The sequence below is a fragment of the Giraffa tippelskirchi genome, chromosome 4, assembly GCF_054371585.1.
Source record: "Giraffa tippelskirchi isolate mGirTip1 chromosome 4, T2T-mGirTip1v1.2.pri, whole genome shotgun sequence".
Lineage (NCBI taxonomy): Eukaryota > Metazoa > Chordata > Mammalia > Artiodactyla > Giraffidae > Giraffa > Giraffa tippelskirchi.
The window spans coordinates 133017692-133031880 of NC_137278.1; the positions used below are offsets into that span (position 1 = coordinate 133017692).

The 14189-nt window shown below is 39.0% G+C and overlaps 1 protein-coding gene across 1 annotated transcript in view; it reads left to right on the forward strand.

Moving 5' to 3' along the window:
• Positions 1-14189, forward strand: part of LOC145545657 (olfactory receptor 8S1-like) — a 105334-nt gene that overhangs the window by 60141 nt on the left and 31004 nt on the right. The window contains exon 3 of the mRNA XM_081590495.1: positions 9047-9133. The gene's annotated coding sequence lies outside the window, so the exon portion shown is untranslated. The remainder of the gene's footprint in view (positions 1-9046; positions 9134-14189) is intronic.

Consider the following 14189-nt stretch of genomic DNA (forward strand, 5'->3'; position numbering starts at 1 on the left):
GCAACGGTATAAAATGAGAATTGAATTTTTATTTGAAAACATAAAAATGTATTTTCTGATTCATATACATGAAAGCAATTTGTTTTTCCATATACTGTGACTACCAGGCTATTGTCTTGGTTGGGCTTATCTGCTTATCAGAGGGCATTTTAAATGCTCAAAATGATCTAAAAACATGACAGTGATTACAGAATAGTCCCCAGCCTACAGAAATTTTGACAGTTTAATGAGAATTGTATCAATGACAGGGCAGTAATGGAGAAATGTACTGTGTACTGAAATAGCAGTATGCAAAGGTTCAAAATTACATGAACAGAAGATGCTTCTTATCCATTATGCTTGAAGATGAGTGGTCATGTGGGTAGTTTTGATAATGTTCAAATGGATTAAAAATACCATGATTGATGTGGGAAAAATTATAAATTTAATGATTTGAAAATTAAATTCATTAGAGATGAGACCTATAGGTAGATGGAGGTGGATTATCTGTGGCTTTATAGGTCATACTAAATTTTTACAGTGTACAACTTCAATCCTTGCTTCTCTTGTCCCATGTCTTTTTCCTGGCTTCACCCTTCTTGCCTCCCTCTTATAAGGACTTTTGTGATTACGTTAGTCCCACCCAGATAATCCAAGATAATCTTTCCAAGTCAAGATTCTTAGAAATCACATCTGAAAGTCCCTTTGCCAGTAAGGTAACATATTGACAGGTTTCTGGGATTATATCATGGACATCAATGGGGGAGGCATTATTCTGCCTACCACAATGTCTAATAAGCACTACAGACTTATTGTATACCTTTTCCTTTTATCTCTCTGTTTTCATTATTTTTTATGATACTAAAGCTTTAGAGTTTTATAATCAAATTTGTGCAACCTACTCACTGAAGGTAAATCACCAAAGCTAGGAGAGGGCAACCAACTGCATATGGCTGCATATGATTTATTGAGGTAAATATCTCTCTCCTAACTAGACACACCTCTTCTTACCACCTCTAAGAAGAGGTGGCAAGAATATACAGAAGAACTATACAAAAAAGATCTTCATGACCCAGATAATAATGATGGTATGATCACTCACCTAGAGCCAGACATCCTGGACTGCAAAGTCAAGTGGGCCTTAGGAAGCATAACTATGAAAAAAGCTAGTGGAGGTGATGGAATTCCAGTTGAACTATTTCAAATCCTAAAAGATGATGTTGTGAAAGTGCTGCACTCAATATGCCAGCAAATTTGGAAAACTCAGCAGTGACCACAGGACTGGAAAAAGGTCAGTTTTCATTCCAATCCCAAAGAAAGGCAATGCAAAGAATGCTCAAACTATCGCACAATTGACCTCATCTCACATGCTGGTAAAATAATGCTCAAAATTCTCCAGGCCAGGCTTCAACAGTACGTGAACTGTGAGCTTCCAGATGTTCAAGCTGGTTTTAGAAAAGGCAGAGAAACCATAGATCAAATTGCCAACATCCGTTGGTTCATCAAAAAAGCAAGAGAGTTCCAGAAAAACATCTATTTCTGCTTTATTGACTATGCCAAAGCCTTTGATGGTGTGGATCACCACAAACTGTGGAAAATTCTTAAAGAGATTAGAATACTAGACCAACTGACCAAAATCTGTATGCAGGTCAGGAAGCAACAGTTAGAACTGGGCATGGAACAACAGACTGGTTCCATATCGGGAAAGGAATACATTAAGGCTGTATATTGTCACCCTGCTTGTTTAACTTATATGCAGAGTACATCATGAGAAACGCTGGACTGGAAGAAGCACAAGGTAGAATCAAGAATGCTGGGAGAAATAACTTCAGATATGCAGATGGCACCACGCTTATGGCAGAACGCAAAGAAGAACTAAAGAGCCTCTTGATGAAAGTGAAAGAGGAGAGTGAAAAAGTTGGTTTAAAACTCAACACTCAGAAAACTAAGATCATGGCATCTGGTCCCATCACTTCATGGCAAATAGATGGGGACAGAGTGGAAACAGTGATAGACTTTATTTTTGGGGGCTCCAAAATCTCTGCAGATGTTGACTGCAACCATGAAATTGAAAGACACTTACTCCTTGGAAGAAAAGCTATGACCAACTTAGACAGCATATTATTAAGAAGTAGAGACTTTACTTTGCCAACAAAGGTCCATCTAGTCAAGGCTATGGTTTTTCCAGTGGTCATGTATGGATGTGAGAGTTGGACTGTGAAGAAAGCTGAGCACTGAAGAATTGATGCCTTTGAACTGTGGTGTTGGAGAAGACTCTTGAGAGTCCCTTGGACTCCAAGGAGATCCAACCAGTCCATCCTAAAGGAAGTCAGTCCTGAATATTCATTGGAAGGACTGATGCTGAAGCTGAAACTCCAGTACTTTGGCCACCTGATGCAAAGAACCGACTCATTGGAAAAGACCCTGATGTTGGGAAAGATTGAAGGTGGGAGGAGAAGGGGACAACAGAGGATGAGATGGTTGGATGGCATCACTGACTCAATGGACATGAGTTTGGGTAAAGTCCGGGAGTTGGTGATGGACAGGGAGGCCTGGTGCGCTATAGTCCATGGGTCCGTAAAGAGTCAGACACGACTGAGCGACTGAACTGAACTGAACTACACACGCTGTTGAGAAGAACTGTTTATCTATCTATTGCACATATGGGTGGCCTTGTTGCTGTCACAGGAGGGTATGAAGGTTGGGAGCTCTTCCAAGTTCATTTTCTCCAGCAGTCTTTATTCTTTGCTCAGGGAAATTTATACTTCCCTACCCTTTTTTTGTTGTTGTTGTTTTGCCTCAGATCATAGTTTTTAATTTGAGAAGCAAAACTTTACAGGTAGAGTTGAGCCTCTTTTGTATGCTCTTCTCTGTCTTACTTTGTGTTCCTCTCATGCATTTCCTATGTAATACACACACACACACAAGCACACTCATACACATACACACTATTTTGAGTGTCTCTGACTTTGCATCAGTGGTACCATCAATTTGTTGCCCTTGTTCAGTTGATGAATTATATCCAACTCTTTGCAACCACATGGATTGCATGACAGGCTCCTCTATCCTCCACTGTCTCCTGGAATTTGCTCAAATTCATGTCCATTGAGTCGGTGATGCTATCTATCCATCTTATCCTCTGCTGCTCCTTCTCCTTAAGGCTTCAATGTTTCCCAGCATCAGGGACTTTTCCAGTGAGTCAGCACTTTTCATCAGGTGGCCAAAGTATTGGAGATTCAGCTTCAGCCTCATTCCTTCCAGTGAATATTCAGGGTTGATTTCCTTTAGAATTGACTGGCTTGATCTCCTTGCAGTCCAAGGAACTCTCAAGAGTCTTCTCCAGCACCACAATTCAAAAGCATCAATTCTTCAGCACTCAGCCTTCTTTATGGTCAAAGTCTCACATCCATACATGACTACTAGAAAAACTATAGCTTTGACTATATGGATCTTTGTTGGCAAAGTGATGTCTTTATTTTTTAATACACTGTCTAGGTTTGTCATGGCTTTCCTTTTCATGGAGCAAATGTCTTAATTTCATGGTTGCAGTCACCGTATGCCGTGATTTTGGAGACCAAGAAAAGAAAATCTGTCTCTTCTTCCACTTTTACCCCTTCTATATGCCATGAAGTAATGGGACATACATTGGATCATAGAAAAAGCAAGAGAATTCCAGAAAAATAGCTACTTCTGCTTCCTTGACTATACTAAAGCCTTTGGCTGTGTGGATCACAACAAATTGTGGAAAATTCTTAAAGAGGTGGTAATACCAGACCACGTTACCTGCCTCCTGAGAAGCCTGTATGCAGGTCAAAAATCAGAAGTTAGAAGTTAGAAGCAGACATGGAACAACAGACTGGTTCAAAATTTGGAAAGGAATATGATACGATGTATATTGTCACCCTGCTTACTTAAATTATGTGCAGAGCACATCATGCGAAACGCTGGGCTGGATGAAGCACAAACTGGAATTCAGATTACTGGGAGAAATACCAATAACCTCAGATATTCATATGACATCACCCTTATGGCAAAAAGCAAAGAAGAACTAAAGAGCCTCTTGATGAAAGTGAAAGAGGAGAGTGAAAACGCTGGCTGAAAACTCAACATTCAAATAAAGATCATGGCATCTGATCCCATCACTTCATGGCAAATCGATGGGGAAACAATGGAAACAGTGACAGGCCTTATCTTCTTGGGCTCCAAAATCACTGCAGAGGGTGACTGCAGCCATGGAATTAAGATGCTTGCTTCTTGGAATAAAAGCTATGACAAACCTAGACAGAATATTAAAAAGCAGAGACATCACTTTGCCAACAAAGGTCTGTATAGTCAAAGCTTTGGTTTTTCCAGTAGTCATGTATGGATGTGAGAGTTGGACCATAAAGAAAGCTGAGCACTGAAGAATTGATGCTTTTGACCTGTGGTGTTGGAGAAGACTCTTGAAAGTCCCTTGGACTGCAAGGAGATCAAACTAGTCAATTCCAAAGGAAATCAATCATGAATATTCATTGGAAGGGACTGATATTGAAGCTCCAATACTTTGCCCATCTGATGTGAAGAGCTGGCTCATTAGAAAAGTCCTTGTTGCTGGAAAGATTGAAGGCAGGAGGAGAAGGGGATGACAGAGGATGAGATGGTTGGACGACACTACCAATTCAGTGAACATGAATGTGAGCAAGCTCAGGGAGATGGTGATGGACAGGGAAGCCTGGCTTGCTGCGGTCCATGGGGTCACAAGGAGTCGAACATGACTGAGCAACTGAACAAGAAGAGCAAAAAGTAACATGTGCCAAACAACACATTTAAATCACAGTGTAACTTTAAGATTAATTCAGGTATCAAAGTATATTTGATTCAGCCAATATTTAGTGAAGAATGGCATAATCCCAATATTTTTCCAAATGTAAGCAGAAACACACATACAAATACTCATATATGCCAAAAAACTTATTTAGCTATTTATTGCAGTGTGAAATCAGAATAATAAATGATGTGGAATGTATCCTATCTGCTTTCCCAGAGTCATCCTCCAGAGAAGGGTCACAGTCTTCTATCAGAGCACAGACTTTGCTTTATTATTCATCCTTCTCTTGCTTTTGTATATCTAACTCCTCTTCAGCCTACAAACATTCCTGTGACAGACCTTCAGTTAAACTTCTCCATTTAAGACCAGTAGAATGGTGACAAAAGTCAGACTTTGAAGACTTTGCTGTGAATTTTAATCCCACCTCCTTCACTTAATAATTGTGTCAAGTTGGACTAGATATTTCACACTTCTCTGCCTCCTTTCCTCACCTGTAAAGACAGCAGGACTCTATGGGGCCTTCTTGGGACAGACCCCCACCACCACCCCACCCCACGTCCACCACCCACCTCTTGTTGATAGAAAATATTTAGCCTCCTATGCCTTCCCTGAGTTCCAAAGAATAAATCTAGAGAAGCAAGAAAATGCAGAAGCAAAGGAAAACAGTCAAGCAAGACTGAATAATAATAGTTTAGCCATTAAACAAAAGTCAAGCATCTTAATTCCTCCTTAAGGGCTGTAGATAATATTTTGTGCCATATCCTTTAAGCTGTTTTATAGATAATAAAACCCCCACCAGGTGGAAAACATTAACTTTATGCTGTTCACGTGGACACCAGAGTGGTTGGAACCAGAAGGTTGATGATGTTGACTCCTGATTACCTCACCACTAGCCAATCAGAATAATACTCATGAGCTTATCACACACTCTCCAACCCTCTCCCCATCTTTGAAAACTTGTCTTTGAAAGTCATCAGGTAGCTCAAGTCTTTGAACATTAGCTACCCAGACTCCTTGTTAGGCACCTACAGTAAACCCTGCACTCTCTTTCACCACAACCCAGTGTCAGTAAATTGGTGCTACTGTACATGGGTAAATGGACCCACGTTTTGTTCATTAACACTACTTCATAGAGTTGTTTTACATATAGAACAATACCTGGCTATTTGGATATTAATTATAAATATTGACTTATTTTATAATCACCTTGGTTTCATTATCTTGCAAAATTTGAAAATATACCAGTTTCTAAGCATTAGCTCACATCTAAATCTTCTTCAAGCTAATACTCCCTGTCTTCCTTATTTACAGAAAATATTCAGAGCCAGTTCCAAGATCTAACAGGTATTTTTCAGTTCTGTTCTCTCAAGATGAAACTTCTGACTCATCACTGTTGATCATTCAGTCCTTCACATCAGCTTTTTTTCCCTTGGCTTTCATGACCTGCATTCAGATATTTCCCTGAAAACCTCTCTGATCACTGACACAAATATCACTAACATATCCTTCTGAGAAATGTTTAGGAATTCAAATCATGAGGACAAAGGAAAAAACCTGAAGGTCAGTTAAAGATCAATGCACAGCTTCCCATGTCATTCCCAAATGTCATCTACTGAGAATAAGTACATGAAATATGTTGTGACCCGTCTTGCCTCCTTTCAAGCCCCACTAGACAGACAAAAGAGAGTTTTCATCAAAGCCAAAGCTTCAGCACAAAAGTTACAAAAGCCTACACTAAATAGAATCCACTGAGTCTTTTAAAAGTTTCAGTATGTTTTATTAGTAAATCTAAAGTTGAGTTTCAAGCTGTGACCCCAGACAATAAAGGACATCAGCTTTTCTGTCTCCTGGGCTGTCAGGCTCAGCCAGCCAGTTACTGACTGCTTAATCTATACATGCCCTTCTAAAGGTTTATATGTGGGAATCACTCACATCATGGGTTTTCCTAGCATAGTATTTAGAATCAGAGAGTAAAATAAATAAGGAGATGCCCAAGTGGTTGGGCTTAAGACCATCAGAGAGAAACTCCTCATACCTTTTGTTGAGGGTTTAAATGTCCTAGTGGCTAGTGGAAAAGAAGCAGGACCAGTCCAAAGCTGATAGGATGCATGTCCTGGAGCTTCAGGGGTTGTCATTTGTGAGGCTGTTACTGTGAGTTAGAAATAAAATTAAATCATCTGAAGTTCCTGCAATTGGATTATAAAAATATTGGTTCCTGTGGATACAGAGACCTCTCAGCCTCAGGAAAGATAAGTGCAACAGGAAGTCTGAGCCATAAAAAGCCCAGAGCTCAGTAATGTCATCTATGATTCTCTGAAGTTTTTTCTCTCTTTCTCTCCCTTCCTCCCCCACTTCCTCTCTTCTGATTACTTCTTTCCTTTTTCTCAGTGACCTCTTTCTTGCTCTCTGAAATCACCCTGGGTCTTCTTTTCACCCTGGGTTTTTTCATAGACTTTCTATGCCTGGACAATGAACCAGATTTAGACTTTCATATTTTTTATGCTGTGGGATCTACGTGTTCACCTGTCTGAACAGTTACTTAGGAAACACTGTCTGTCCAAGGTGACTTATGTTGGGCAATGGGAATGGGGATTTCGTATACTTAGGGTTCAAGCTTTGTATTAGCCCAGACTCTCAGAGTCCAGTGAAAGTAGGGTACAGAAGCTAGGCTAATAGTGCAGGAATAGGGAGGATACAGGAAAGTAGATGGTAGAGTTTTGGTCCTTTCAAGGGCCTAACCACATGTACCTAGAAGGTTCACTTATTTGCTTTTTTTTAACTCTATCTTCAAGATTAATCAAATTTATATAGATGCCAAAGCATGGAGGAGAGAGGCAGAAACCAAGAAAAAATTTAAGAAAAAAATAAAATTCAGTGATGTTAAATTGTTCCATGCTTGCCTACTTTCATCCCTCTTTTTAGTTTCAGGGCCTCCCAGATACCCATGGATTTATCCTACCTCTGACTATCCAAACTGTCCTGTTTGGGGTCATATCTTGTGGTCTCCCATGCTCAGTGAATAGAAAAAACACTGAATCTCTCGGTTTCCCTTTTCATTAAGCTATCAGTCCCAGACCTGTCGCTGGGATTGTGATAATTAGCTATCACTTTTACTTTAAATATATGTGAGGCTAGCAAACTCTTAGGAATCTTTTTGTATACTCTCATTCTCAAGGAATATTTCCCATCTATCTGTCTTTTTGGAAAGGATGCAGTAAGGCACATGCCAGGGTACTGAGCTCAAATTCCAACCCTATCACTTGAAACCTTTGTGGCTTTGGACAAGTTGCCTAACTACCTTCGGCTTCAGCTCTTCATCTATTTTTCAAGAAGCCGAAAGATAAAGGATAAAAACAGACAGTACCTTGTAAGATTTATGTGAGAAATAAGTAGGTTAATATATGTAAAGTGCTTGGGGTAGTGTCTAACATCTTCTTCACCTTATTAGCACTATCAACATTTTTCATTGGTTCTAGAGGTGTTACTATTGAGCCTGATTATAAGTGCTATCCCACATTTAAATACATACTCATTCCAGTGGAATAGATGATAAAACAACAGAATGAATATTAAAAATAGCCCCCAGAATTCAACATCCTGCTGATCTATGAAGTGTAACTGGGCAGACATGTTCTCATATTGTCATTTTTTTAAAAAATTAATTTATTTATTTTAGTTGGGGGCTAATTACTTTACAATATTGTAGTAGTTTTTGCCATACATTGACATGAATCAGCCATGGGTTTACATGTGTTCCCCTTCCTGGACCCCCCTCCCACCTCCCTCCCCATCCCATCCCTCTGGGTCATCCCATTGCCCCAGCCCTGAGCATTTGTCTCATGCATCGAACATGGAATGGTGTTCTGTTTCACATATGATAATATACATGTTTCAGTGCTATTCTCCCAGAACGTCCCACCCTCACCTTCTCCCTCAGAGTCCATAAGACTGTTCTATGCATCTGTGTCTCTTATTCTGTCTCGCATATAGGGTTATCGTTACCATCTTTCAAATTCCATATATATGCGTTAGTATACTGTATTGGTGTTTTTCTTTCTGGCTTACTTCACTCTGTATAATGGGCTCCAGTTTCATCCATCTCAATAGAACTGATTCAAATGTATTTTTTATAATGGCTGAGTAATATTCCATTGTGTATATGTACCATATTGTCATTTTTACAGACTGGTAAACTCACTTCCCATTAGAAGCAACTTTCTGACTAACTTTTACATTGATCTCTCTTTTCTCCCTATAAAGATGAATACATCTCTTCTTCTGCTATGCTGGATCTCGTCTCACCAAAACTTCAGTGTGAATCGGAGGCACTGTGAGCTCTCTGGAAGGGTAAGTAAGCACCATGAGTCTGAAAGAGAGCTGTGGGATAATTGAATCAATTATCTACCTAACTCACATAGAAAATTTCAGTCACAGAAAAGTTCATATTCTTGCTGATAGTGGCCTCAACTTCTTTTACTGTTTTGTTTTGGGTTTGCTAGTATAACTACCAGAAAGGTTGGTTGTTTCCAACAGGATTTGACAGATGCAGATAAAGGGACTCAAAATTTGTTTTGTTCCAGCATGCTGTTTCCTTTCATTGTTGAATTTGAGTAGATTTGAGCCATCTATGCTGCATATTAGCCTGGTGGGGAGACCTGAGATATAAACTGAATCTAATAAAGTCCCATCATCAGGGAAGATATATGAATATTCAATATTAATAGTGGAAAAATGACCAGAAAGAACAAAGACTGAGAAGGTGACTGTTCTATAGGTTTTAACTTGTTGCAAATCCTTTGGGCAACACCAAGGTCAGACTTGGTATAAGGGCTAAGCTTGAGAATATAGAGCAGACTTATACCCTAAGAGGACTGATCAGAAAACTATGTGGTGTAACCAAGCCAGGCAAGAGTTTTCATAAGTAGGTATAACCTAATATTTAGCTACAAATCCGGTATGAAACTGGGCATGAGGAAAAAGTTTAAGAGAACAAATTCCTGAATGCTGGACAAGGATGACTTAAAATCTAAAAGGAAAAAGTATTCATGTCACAGTTGAAGTGCAGTCTGTACTAGATTGTGTTCCTCTCGGTATCTATCATATGATGTCCGGACAAATGGGCCTCTCGAGAAATAGTAGAAGAATACACAAATGGAAAGAAGGACTGTGAATGGAATCTTTGGATTACAAATGAATAGATGACTAGAGAGATGGGCAAAGGATAAACTGATGATGGATAGATGAATGGATGGGAGGTTATAGGCTGAATGTAAGGGGTTTTTATTATTCCTTTTTGTAAGATATCAATAACATAAAACTTACCATTTCAATCATTTTTAGGTGTCATGAGTTTTTCAACAGTTTTTCAAGTATAGTCAAAAAGTATGAAACAAGTGTGGGATGACTGCTTGAATGCAAGGATCAAATAGGCATTGGTAGATGCATAATTAAAGTCCATGCCAGATCCTTCAGAGTTGTAATAGTATGTAGTACAGTCACTGTCTTAAGTCACTGTCTCAAAACATTATAATGTCATTGGAGGCAAAAAGAAAGAAACACAATAACACAAGCACTAACTACCAGATCAAGAGAGTGGTTCATGTGATGGCATACAGGGAAGAGTTATTTAATGTGGGCTAATAAATTACATCAAACTATGGAGTAAAATCGGAGAAGGCAATGGCACCCCACTCCAGTACTCTTGCCTGGAAAATCCCATGGACGGAGGAGCCTGGTAGGCTACAGTCCATGGGGTCGCTGAGAGTCGGACACGACTGAGCGACTTCACTTTCACTTTTCCCTTTCATGCACTGGAGAAGGAAATGGCAACCCACTCCAGTATTCTTGCCTGGAGAATCCCAGGGATGGCGGAGCTTGGTGGGCTGCCGTCTGTGGGGTCGCACAGAGTCGGACACGACTGAAGCGACTTAGCAGCAGCAGCAGCATGGAGTAAAACAGGAATTACTAAGAAATTCTTAAGAAGTAAGGGACAAGATAGAAAGAAAATCAGCCTTTTAAAACTAAAGATCAGAGTTGTAATCATTACAACTTTTGTTAATAATTTTGGGAAGATATTCAAATACTATGCTTCCTCATTTTAGAAACATGGATATAATGATTTGCCATAATTTTTTTTTTAGAATTGAAAACCAAAGCATTTTAGAAGTGCCTAGAACTTATCAGAGTTCTCAGTAAATAATATTTGTCCTATTATTACATATTATGATGAGTTTGGAGAAAGAAATGATCAAAAAAGATCTAATAAGATTGAAATTAAAGTGAAAATGACAATACAAATATGATCTGAATTGAAATGGAGGGCATTTGAAACTTAGCAGATGCTTGAGCAAAGGTAGAAAGAAAGGATGTCCCTGGGGTGCTCAGCAGCAAGTGTTAATATGCCAGTCAACCCTTAGTAGTGAGTCCTTTTAAAGATAATGTGTGCTCAACATCACTCATTATTAGAGAAATGCAAATCAAAACCACAATGAGGTACCATTTCACACCAGTCAGAATGGCTGCTATCCAAAAGTCTACAAGCAATAAATGCTGGAGAGGGTGTGGAGAAAAGGGAACCCTCTTACACTGTTGGTGGGAATGCAAACTAGGACAGCCACTATGGAGAACAGTGTGGAGATTCGTTAAAAAACTGGGAATAGAACTGCCATATGACCCAGCAATCCCACTGCTGGGCATACACACCGAGGAAACCAGAATTGAAAGAGACGCGTGTACCCCAATGTTCATCACAGCACTGTTTACAATAGCCAGGACATGGAAGCAACCTAGATGTCCATCAGCAGACGAATGGATAAGGAAGCTGTGGTACATATACACAATGGAATATTACTCAGCCATTAAAAAAATACATTTGAATCGATTCTATTGAGATGGATGAAACTGGAGCCCATTATACAGAGTGAAGTAAGCCAGAAAGAAAAACACCAATACAGTATACTAATGCATATATATGGAATTTGAAAGATGGTAACGATAACCCTATATGCGAGACAGAATAAGAGACACAGATGCATAGAACAGTCTTATGGACTCTGAGGGAGAAGGTGAGGGTGGGACGTTCTGGGAGAATAGCATTGAAACATGTATATTATCGTATGTGAAACAGAACACCATTCCATGTTCGATGCATGAGACAAATGCTCAGAGCTGGGGCAATGGGATGACCCAGAGGGATGGGACGGGGAGGGAGGTGGGAGGGGGGTTCAGGATGGGGAACACATGTAAACCCATGGCTGATTCATGTCAATGTATGGCAAAAACCACTACAATATTATAAAGCAATTAGCCCCCAACTAAAATAAATAAATTTATTAAAAAAAAAAAAGATAATGTGTGAACAGCCTTAAAGATACGTGAATGTCAGACAATGGAGAACATTCATTGTCAAGTCTTGATTGAAAGACTGTGTGTTAGACAGATTTCTTGCCCTGGGATCCTACATAATAGACTCAAATATTAACTTTAAATTGGGCATTTAGACAAGTTGTATAATATCTGGGAATTTTCACTTCTGTTAAATGGTTTCAGCAAGATCCTCCTTCATTTCTTCTACCTCATCCTCCAACATACAAAGAAATAAACGTACACAGACACACTCACATACAAGTACATTAACAGATGCTTGCCCTTGCACCTTTTAGTTTTCCCTACAAAGTAAAATAAGCAATGTATGTGACATGGCTAAAAGAAAGCAAAAATAATACAATTAACTAGTTTTTTCCCTTGGATAGGTCTTGAATAGAAGTAAGAGTCTAAGTGACACAGCAGAGAAGACAAATTTGGAACATTGCGCTAGATGGTCTACTGCAACCTATGAAGTGTAGGAAAATTGTTGAGACCAGTTTCAGTTGAAAGATCATGGTTCAATTTGGGAATACTTATGAATTTCTTCAGCAATCTCTGAGATAGAATATATGCCACAAAGTAATAGAATATCTGCCACAAAGTATTATCATGGTGAATTTGACCCAGAGTTAAGGACTGCAGTAGAGTATTAGCACAGGAAGAAAGGATTCTAAAGAACAAATGAGGGCGTATATGAAACCTAAGCTAGTTAGGATGAAGCCTCCTCCCCTGTACTAATTATGTGTGGTCAATAGAATCTTCAGGGTTTTTTCCACATTAAAAGTTGATATACTGAGGCAAAATTCACATAACATAAAATTAATCATTTAAAAGTGAACAATGTGAGATCATTTAGTATATTCACAGTGTTGTTCAAAAACCACTTTTGTCTAGTTTCAAAACATTTTCATCACTCCAAGTAAAACTTAATACCACTAAGTAGCTTCTTCCTAACTACTCCTGATTCTAGCCCCTGGCAACCATGAATCTATGTCTGCCCCTAAGGATTTACCTGCTCTTATATTTCATATAAACAAAAACATATAATATGTGACCTTTTTTGTGTCTTCTTTCACTTAGCATGTTTTGGAGTTTCACTTGCATTGTAGCATGTATCACACTTAATTCCTTTTTTATAACTGAAAAAAGAATTCCACTCTATTTTCCACAGTTGCTGAGTTGTTTTGCACTCCTGTCAGCAATGTATATGGATTCCAATTTCTCCATATCTTAGCTAAAACTTGTTATTTTTTGAGTATATTTTTATACCTAGTATGTGTAATGTAGTATCTCCTTATGGTTTTTGATTAGCATTTCCCAAATGACTCATGATGCTGACTATCTTTTCATGTGCTTATTGGAAATTTGCATATCTTCTTTGGAAGAATATGTAGAAACTTTGCCTCTTTTCTAATATAGTATTTGTATTTTGTTGTCAGACTGTAAGCGTTCTTTCTGAATACTGGTTTCTTAGCAGATATATGATTTGCAAATATTCTGTAGATTGTCTCTTCATTTTGTTAATAGTATTCTTTGACACACATTTTTTTTTAATTTACTTAGTTTTAATTGAAGGATAATTGCTTTACAATATTGTGTTGGTTTCTGCCCTATACATCAACATGAATCAGCCTCAGGCATACATATGTCCACTCCCTCTGGGCCCTCCCTCCCACCCTTCTAGGCTGTCACAGAGCACTGGTTTGAGCTCTCTGAGTCATACAGGAAATTCCCACAGGTTATCTGTTTTACATATGATAGTGTATATGTTTCCAAGCTACTCTCTCCATTCATCCCACCCTCTTCTTTCCCCTCTGTGTCCATAATCTGTTCTGTATGTCTGCGTCTCCGTTAAGGGGGTGGTGGTTTAGTCACTAAGTCATGTCCGACTCTTGCAACCCCATGGGTTGTAGCCTGCAAGGTCCTCTGTCCATAGGATTTCCCAGATAAGAATACCAGAGTGGGTTGCTATTTCCTTCTCCAGGGGATCTTCCTGACCCAGGAATTGAATCCAGGTCTCCTGCATTGCAGGTAGATT